The 8,281-nt window shown below is 33.3% G+C and overlaps 1 non-coding gene across 1 annotated transcript; it reads right to left on the bottom strand.

Annotated features, from left to right (window-relative positions):
- Nucleotides 1–5,379: 5,379 nt before the first annotated feature.
- LOC121217211 (small nucleolar RNA R71) lies at nt 5,380–5,486 on the bottom strand. Its single transcript, XR_005913354.1, has one exon. It is a non-coding gene; the product is annotated as a small nucleolar RNA R71 (small nucleolar RNA).
- Between the last annotated feature and the right edge of the window lie 2,795 nt (nt 5,487–8,281).

Below are 8,281 nucleotides of genomic sequence, written 5' to 3'. Positions count from 1 at the left end.
CACATTAATTAAGCATATCAATGGAATTCACATACATGTTTATCTTTTCATATATCATAAACGAATCAATCTAATGCACATATTCAAAATCACCAGCCAACTTCAACACACAAATTAGATATCACAACCACATATATTATTTATCCATAACACATAGCATAATAACCAAAATGAACCTAAACCATAGACAAAGAAAACCGAATTCAAACAATGAAGTTAGGCCATTTTCGCATGGCTTAAATTATACAGAACCAATATTCTTTATTTCAAACTATAATCTAGCCTATACATGCCATAGATTCGAAAATTCAACTTATAAAATGCCGAAGACAGTCGATAGTGTGATAAGCTTCTCTGACGATTTTTCGAGCTCTTAGCTTGAATCCAAAATCTATAAATCGGAAATAACAAGAACACACACACAGAGTAAGCTTTCATAGCTTAGTAAGTCATAAAAAAATAAATGACTAATTGACATAATCAAATCATTTATGCTAAACCAAATTATACTATCATAGTTACTTTAAATCTTAAGCTTACAATTTCATGTATTTTATATGTACTTTCACATATAGATTATTTATGGCTGAATGAGCATTTATACATTTGAACAAACTATCATTAAATTTTCAAGCCAAAATCTCTTTATTGTCACTTGTATACATATACACCTATATACATAAATTTATAAGTCAAAAGATAATAATCACATACATATTTATATTATATGACAAATACACATACATATATATGAGCAAAATATCTTTTTCATACATAAGGGTTACCTTGGGCAAATGCTCATATAGTTAAATGAACAAATTATCATTCAATTTTCAAAGCCAAAATGTCATTATATAACCAAGTACACCTCTACTCATATAACTGAGCTCATAAACCAAGATACAACTTCATATACTTACTCTTATTATATGGCCAAATATACAAGATCATATATACACATATTCAAGAATCATTTTAACAATAATCATATTTCTTGTTCATAAGGCCAAATACACTTCCTTTGTTCTCATACATTTTTCATTTACATCACACACAATTTGTAACAAATATCAAATAACTTACTTACCTTATTTCAAGTAGATAATAAGCTAATTCATACCTGGTCAATCAACTCGTTTTACGTATTCATTCACAACTTGTCATTGCTCGATGAACCATTCGAAATTGGATAGGACACTCGGATAATCACAAATATCGTACAATGCTAACGTTCCAGACGTGGTTTTACATGTAATCACATATTGATGCCACTGTTCCAGACAGGGTCTTACTCACACATATATATCGAAATCACATATTGATGTCATGGACTTACTCGCACATCACATAACGAAATCCTATGTCATGACATATGTATCCTAGCTATTCCTAAGGTTCATACGGGACTTTCGGGCGTCGTAACTCAGTCGAAACAAATTCAGAAACATAGTAGCGCCAACCTTGTATACATTCGACTAATATAAATATAAATTCACATATTTCATTTTAGCATGTATAATTTTCATTTAATTAAAATTAAGTACGTCTGTTTGCTTATAAACTTACCTCGGACGATGTAAAACGGAACGGGACAGCTAGTCGACAACTTTCATTTTTCCCCGATCCAAATCTGATTTCTTTGGTTCTTGATCTAAACATATTCAAATTAAGCTCATTCACACATATTTTCATTCAATTTAGTCCAAAAACACATAAATATACAAATTATCATTTTACCCCCGACATTTACACTTTTTACAAGTTAGTTCCTATTGCACAAAACAAAAAATATACAAAATTTCCCTATACCCATGTTTGGCCAAATCTTACCCATTTCCATACAAGTCCATATATTTCATTTATTTCATATTTTAGTCCCTCAAATTATTATTTTTTCAATTTAATCCTAATTACTCAAAATTATCAAAAACTCCAATACAAAACATGTTAATCTAAAACATATCTTTCATATTTCATCATCAAACAACAAAAATCACAAGCTTTCAACAATGGCATAACTCAAAATATTCATCAAAATAAAAAATTCAAGCATGGGTTTTATAGTATTCGAAGCAATAATCTCAAAAATGTAAAAATTATCAAAAACTGAGTAAAAACAAACCTTGAATCATGCTTGGGAGGTGGCCGAACCTTTGAAACCTTGTTCTTTTCTTTTCTATTCGGTCATGGAAGAAAAATATAAGCTATGGCTTTTTAATTTATGTTTTATTGTATACATACTATTATATATTTTACCATTATAACCTTGATAAATTTAATTAGAAAACATATATAACATGCCCATTACCACCCAGCTATAAAACCAATGGTATATTTGCATTATAAATACCCCACATTAAAAGAACAAAGCAATTAGGCACTTCAACAATTAGCATACAAATTTTTCATTTTACACGATTAAGTCCTTTTATTTAATTAGGCACTCAAACGATAAAATTAAATCCCGAAAATTTCACAAATGCTAATTCACACATAATAAATATAGAAAATTATTTTTAAATATTTTTCTGACTAGGATTCATGGTCCCGAAACCACTGTTCCGACTAGGGTCTAAATTGGGCTATTATAACTAAATAAAAATTAGGGCTAACGTGCCAAAGTTATATCCCTAAATTATACACAAGCTATGTAACACCCCTCACCTGTATTCAATGCGAAAATAGGGTTACGGAGCATTACCGAACTTACAACAAAAACAACCATCCAATTCGAATAAAAAATCATCGACCAAAAATAATTCAAATAAAATACAACCACATTGTCCCTATTACGAGCCTACGAGGCCCTAAACATACATTGGAAGTGGTTAGGGACTAAACTAATAACTCAAGAAATTTTTATGAAACTTAATTTTTTTTCTCAAAACGGGGGACACACGCTGATGTGGCCCGAATGTATCTCTCACACGGCCACAGACACACACGTGTCACAAACCATGTAGACATTTGAAATGGGAGCACATGGCCGTGTCCCAGCTTATGTCCCAGCCCGTGTCCGATCCCTTGTAACTCTTTGATTTGGGTCACACGGCCAACACACATGCCCGTGTGGCTAGCCCATGTGCCCTAAAAATGGTCATAAACACCTGTGTGCCAGGCTGTATGCTAGGCCGTGCCAAACTTGTATGGTATACTGACTTATGCCACACAGCCAAGTCACACGCCCGTGTGTGAGGCCGTGTGGAGCATACTTGGTTTCAAAGTCAAAACCAGGGGACACACGATCATGTAACATAACAGTGTGTCATACACGGCTGAGACACACGCCCATGTCTCTGCCCGTGTGGACAAAAATAGGTTATTTACCAAGCCAATTTGCCACCCAAATTTGAAGGTACCTACAACACATCAATTTACACCATCACATAGCATAAACAGTGATAAACCATAAATGTAACATATTTTGATTCCATGATTGGCATATTTCTGGATGATTTATTATGAGAATTAGTGAATTTGATGCTCTTAATCCTTTAAATTCATGTTTCTATACTGAGAAGAGCATTTTGGAGCAAAAGGAGCGAAAAAGGGGCCAAAATCGAAGTTTTCGGGATCCACACGGCCTGGGCATTTTTCACACGGGTTGGGCACACGTCCATATGATACACACGGGTAGGACAGATGCCTATGTGCCAGCCCGTGCCGATATCGCTCCCTGTTTCCCAATCACGCAAAAAAAAGGCAGTTTTTAAGGTTTCTGAGCATTCAAAAGTCTATAAATACATACTAGAAGAAGACCTAAGGAAGCACACGAAGTAGAAAGCAGGAATTACTCAAAGAAAGCCGTTGGAATCATCTCGGAAGCAGATCCACTTCAAGATCGAAGATGTCTATTCAAATTTCTCTCGAAGTTTATTTGGGTTTTTTATGCCTTGTTGTTTTTCTAAATTTGAGATGTTTTTCTTTTACATTATGAACTAAACTCCTTAAATACCTAGGGAGGATGAAACCTATGATGGATCTTATTATTTAATTATCTGAATTACATGATAAATACTTGTTCTTATTCTTAATTATGTGTTCTTAATCTTTGCCTTAATATTTTCAGGATATTAATCCAAGTTTGATGTGCTTATTCAGTGGAGCAAAAGTCCCTGTTTAATAGTAGATCTAGCATAATTGAGCGGAGTTGATTGCAATCCTAAAAATAGGACGATATAAATCTATCGGATTAGAGTCAAATCTAATAGGGGAATCCATAGATTGAGTTAATACGGCAATAGGGGTTTTAATTAGAAAGAGATTTCAATTAATCAACCTAGATTCAGTTGCTCTTAGTTCAAAAGAGATATTAACATAATTTAGGGATTTCTACGGATCAAGACAAGTGAATAAATCATTTGATTCAGAGTCAGAATAATAAGTGAAGTCTAGGTGGATTCTCTCCTAGGTATTGTCTCTCTCATTGGTTTTCTTAAGTATTTTTCCAATTCGATCTTTGTCGCATTCATAGTTAATTAGTTTAATTTTAGATTAAAACACCTCATTTAATTATTAGGCTAAAGAATAGAAAGATAGTTATTACTAGTACTTTTAGTCCTTGTGGATACAATATTCTTGATTCACCATAGCTATACTACTATTCAATAGGTGCACTTGCCTTCGTCGAAATATTAGTTAGTTTTGTGACCCATCAAGTTTTTGGCACCATTTTCGGGGACTAAAATATTAGGAACACTTAATTTTTATTACTTTAGCCATTTTTTTAATTTTATTTTTGTTTTTACTTTAATTTACTAACTTTTTCTCTTATTTGCTTCTAGCAGGCTCTTTTAGTTTATGACTAGAAGAAACCCGTCAGGACCTCTATTATTTGATAGTGAAATTGAAAGCACAGCTCATAGAAATCATAGAAAAATAAGGCAAAGTCTACAGTATATAGAGGAAGAGCAAGAGGATGATACCAATATTACCGAGGAGATGGCTGAAAATCAGAATAATCTGCTACCTCCTGTGGTTGCCACGAATCCTATAAATCAGAATCCTGCTCCTTGTACTATGTACGACTATGCCAAGCCTAATTTAGCAGGGGCTGAATCGAGTATTGTGAGACCTGCTATTGCTACAAATAACTTTGAACTAAAGCCGAACACCATTAAGATGATCCAACAGTTTATTCAGTTTGATGGATTACAAGATAAGGATCCAAATACTCATTTGGCTAACTTTCTAGAGTACTGTGATACTTTCAAAATTAATGGCGTTTCTGATGATGCCATTCACCTTCGGTTATTTCCCTTCTCATTGAGGAATAAAGCTAAATAGTGGTTGAAATCTCTACCACGAGGGTCCATCACTACATGGGAGCAAATGACCAAAAAGTTTCTATTAAAGTATTTCCCACTGGCTAAGATGGCAAAGTTGAGGAATGATATCTCTTCCTTTGTACAGATGGATTTAGAAACCCTTTACGATGCATGGGGGAGGTATAATGATCTATTGAGAATGTTCCCTTACCATGGTTTACCTCTATGGCTACAAGTTCAAACCTTCTACAACTGTTTGAACCTCTCAACTAGGCAACTAATAGATGCAGCCGCCGGTGGTACTTTGAATAATAAAACACCTGAGGAGGCTTATGAATTTATTGAAGAGATGTCACTAAATAACTATCAATGGCAAGTCATGAGGACAAAGCCTAATAAGGCAGCTGGTGTTTTCAACCTTGATGTGGTCACCATGTTCTCTAACCAAGTAGAGCTTTTAAATAAAAAAAATTGATGGTTTGTATGGTTCTACGTAGGTGCATTCGATGATGCAGTGCGATACAAATGGAATAAGGGTGAAAAACACAGAATACCTATCCTACAACCCTATCACAGAGAACGAACAAGTCAACTATATGGGTAACAATTTTAGACCTTAGAATAATTGTAACACCCCTTAACCCCAACCCGTCTTCAGAACAGGGTTACGAGGCATTACCAGAATTATACACTAACATTTATACAAAATCGAGTCATAAACTTTACATTCCAGATCAATTCTTATCAAATTTCATCATAAAGTCCCTAATATGGGCCTACGGGGCCCAATACATGTTTTAGAAGTGGTTCGAGACAAACTGGAAACTTTGGAATTTTTCCTTAAAGATAGGGACACACGCCCGTATGGCCTGGGACATGCCCGTGTAGCCTGCCCGTAGGGCTCCCATGGCCATGGGGCCAGGCCGTGGGCAGATCTGACTTGCACACACGGCCATGGAAACAGCCCGTGTGACATAGACAGAGAGCCACACGGCCTGAGCACACGCCCATGTGACTTGGCCGTGTAAAAACATGATTTTTGACCATTTTTAAGCTATTTTCACATGCTAAACAGATCTAATTCATACCCAAACATTTACTACTAGTTCTTAAATCAAATATCATTCATTATGCCATTCAAGCTTAGTAAATATTCATTCATTCACTTTAATACCTCAATTCATATTGAAATTATACTACGTTATAATACTAGTCAAACTCATGTAAGTTTAACTTCCAAAATATGCATATTTCATACCATGTTTCAATATATTTCATGCTCATTCTTATCATTTACAAAATAAAACCTTATCAACCTAGGTACATGCCATTTTACAAAAAGAAAAGTACTTCACCACTTTGAGTTTGGGATTGGCTTGGATGCTGAATCCTTAACTTTCTTTCCTACCTATCCTGCGCACGGAAACAAACCGTACGCTGAGTATGCACTCAGTGGTATTTCTATAAACTAATACTTAAACAATAATAAGCTATGTATATACATTGTAACTTAAACTTTACTCTCATAATCTTAATAGCTTTACCCCTTACATTCATTTTACATTTCCTTCCTGTAGTTAAACAATTCATATATATATATATTTGTTTCATATCATTCGATAACTTAAACACTCATAAATTAGTCACAGTCACTTAATCAATATCAAACAGTCTTCAGTACTTTCATTTACCCCTATTAACATAACTCAGACCTAAATGGATACGTGGATCCAACCGCACACCGAGGATAATATACAGTGTTTTTTCGGTCGAAATCGGAATACACCGTAGGGTAACAGTAACAATAACAGTAACAGTCATAGTCAGGTACAGAGTACCTCTTCGGAACGAATCCGGAACAGTCACAGTAGTCGACACATATAGTGTCTCATCGACACACAATCAGAATATCCCTGAACACTTCCAATCTTATGACATGCCAATTATATCCGACTAGCCCGACACTATTAATAGGGTATTCAAAACATTTCATTTCAATACAGAAGTAATAAAAATTTCCACCATATCATTCATTATACATTCTAACTATTAAAAATAACAATTACATTGTATTAAAACATTAAGCATAGTTTATAGAAATACAAACCAAAATTCTCGGGTTTATTCGATATCCTCGTTCACTTTCTCCTTTCCCTTTTTGATGACGTTTCCGGTGCTAAGTTGGCTACATAAAATTTAACATTTAAAGTTATCAACATATGTTATTTTAATAACACACCTTTATTTCCATATAACTTTTACTATATTTCCAATTAGGTCCTTCCACCATAACTATTCTTTTTCTTCAAATAACCTTATAGTTTTCATTTTATACTTACTTTAAACAAGTTTCAACTCTTAATTTACATATACAGCATCAATTCTACAATTTAAACAATTTAATTCCTACTATAACAAAACTTATATCTCTTTACAATTTAATCCTTTAACCACTTCTAACTTAAATTTCCATCAAAATACACTTAATTCTTCCATTCATTCAACTTTATCAACACCTAAAAATTCAATTACTTTCTAAATTTCAACATAACTCAAATAGTATTTCTTCCTAGGATTCCATAGACACCAAAATTACAAAAAAAGGGATCAAATTGACTTAACAATCAAGCTTGAAACTCCAAAATCCTAAATTTTCCTTTTCTTTTTCTTTCCTTTTCTTTCCCTGTTATTTCGTGTCTTCTGTTCTCTTTTATTTCTTTCTTTCCTTTTATTTGTTTTATATAATTACTTTATTCTATTATATTATTATAATATACTTTAATCATTATTATTTTCTTATAAAATAAGTAAATACACATGTTTATTACATGTGTACCATTTATATTTTTACACATTTTATTTATTTTTACCATACATTTGTCTTACTATAGTTTAATTGCTAAATTAACCCCTTGTCTTTTCTTTAATCCTCAATTAAACTTTTATTCTTTATTCTATCTAGCCCTTTCTCCTTATTATTCTTAATTCAAGTTAATTCACTAGATTAAACTCTA

This window comes from Gossypium hirsutum, chromosome A02 (assembly GCF_007990345.1).
Source record: "Gossypium hirsutum isolate 1008001.06 chromosome A02, Gossypium_hirsutum_v2.1, whole genome shotgun sequence".
Taxonomy (NCBI): Eukaryota; Viridiplantae; Streptophyta; class Magnoliopsida; order Malvales; family Malvaceae; genus Gossypium; species Gossypium hirsutum.
This window is presented reverse-complemented; position numbering and strand designations above follow the sequence as displayed.